Genomic DNA, 2,136 nt, shown 5'->3' with positions numbered 1-2,136 from the left:
TTAAAAAAAAAATTATGTTTTCATAAGAATATGAATATCTATCATTTATCTTGAGAATAAGAAGTGAAATAAGCATGAGTATTTTATATTTTTAAAAATCAACACTGCTTAAAAATATAATTCTAAAACTTGCAACAATCTACTGAAAACGTGGTTTCTAAATTACTCAAAAGTGGTTGAGAAAATTCACCAGACCAAACTATTTTGATCCTTTGGTTTCTCATACTAAAGCAACCAAACCGGCAATGTTTTAGCAATTCTCCAACTTGCACTCAAATGGAGGTCCGATCATATCTTCTTCTTTTTATTTTTCCCAGAAAATAGCTGTAATTTAATTTATGGCCATTTTTTATTAGCAAGATCGAACTTTATTTCCTGTAATTTTGAGAAACTAAACTTATTACTATCTAATTTTAATAGAAAGTTATTTATTGTTTGGTCTGTTATAAAAAATTATTTATTTTAAATAAAAGAAGCAAATGAAACAAATATTTTACTTTAGGGATGATTTTTTTTACATGTAGGATCAATTAAAAATCTTCCTTTCTTTCTATTTTTTAAATAAACATTAATACTTTCTTTCTGTCTTATCTATCTTTATTTTTTAAAAAATTCAAACAAACATGTGATTAATATTAATATTAAAAAAATTATTATTGATCATGATATTTATATGAAATAATTTTCGTAAAAAATAATAATTAATCTTTATAAAAATTATAAACACATATAAAATATATATTTTTCTTTCAACACGTCCTCTCCCTCGTAAAAAACCGTAACAATATATCAATATAAAATATTGAAAATAAAAGTATTTAAACGCGTTAAAAAAAAAAAAAAAAGTTAAGCGGTGCGAAATTCAAAAATCTGAAAATTTACTGTGACTTTTGGCTAAAAAACTGAAACATGTACGTAGATATGCTTCACGCAGCCCTATGAATATGTTATTTGCAAAACTTATCCTGTTGACGTTATGGCGGGAAGTTCCCTCCATTTAATTTTTGAAACCGATATTCACGGACGAGTCAATTGGGTTTCAGGGTTTGTGAAGCTACTAACATTAAATGTTATTTCCTGAGATTGTTTTTATTTTTTTTTATAAAATTATCTAAGTTATTAAGATTTACAACATTATTTAATTTAATTAATAATATTAAACTTATCTTAAATTTACACGTATTTTTAAATATTTATAATATTAATGAAACATTTTTTAATATTTTATTAGCTCTATTTTTTATATAAAAATATAAATATCATCTAATAAGATAATCTTGTTTAAGTTGAATAGATTTATTATAGATAATAATTTTTAAAAAATATTTAACACAACTACCAAGTTAATATGTTTTACCTTTAATAATTTAGTCACTGGTGATATATTTATTATCATAATTTTTATTAGTTATGCTTATGAATTTTCAAAATAATTTGAACATAAAATAAAGTTAGACTCTCAAAAATTAAGTCCGAGATTTAATGAATTTTACTTGTTATGTACTGGGCTAAAAGAAATGGCTCATTAGTTTTAGAAAAAAAAAATACTAAGCAAAAAAATTCTAATTTATTTCTTATACGAAGGGCCGATGGAATATTATTTTCAAGTTCTTTTATTTTATTCCTTTTAATTAATGTTTTTGAAGAAATGGTTGTTAATTTTTTTTATATAAATCTAGTTTATATATTTTCAAAGAAACAAAATAATCCAAAAAAATTTAAAATATATTTTCTATTCATTTTAAAAAATAATAAAAATTCTAAATAAGTTACTATTTTTTTGTCTAAGCCACGCTTATCATTTGCTGGATACAATCCTCTCATTCAAATAAGATTATTATAAATAATAAAATTTTTATTCTAAATATCTAATCCAATTATATACTTTAAGACTCAAACTCAAAATTACTGTTAAAATAATTCTATATCAATTGGTTTGTACGTGTTAATACATTTTCTTTTAAACTCATGTTTGGATTTGATTATTTAAACTTTTCAGGCATATTAATCGGTGTGCCTTTTTTGACGTACTTTTGAAAATGGGATCCCACCAATTAGTTTAATCATTTCAATTGGGAACTAGTTAAATCACCAACAACCCACTCAATGTAACTTAGAGAAATAGTGGAGTTTAAA

Source organism: Glycine max, chromosome 7, assembly GCF_000004515.6.
Source record: "Glycine max cultivar Williams 82 chromosome 7, Glycine_max_v4.0, whole genome shotgun sequence".
NCBI classification, from domain to species: domain Eukaryota; kingdom Viridiplantae; phylum Streptophyta; class Magnoliopsida; order Fabales; family Fabaceae; genus Glycine; species Glycine max.
The sequence above is the reverse complement of the archived record's forward strand: the minus strand, read 5'-3'. Positions refer to the sequence as shown.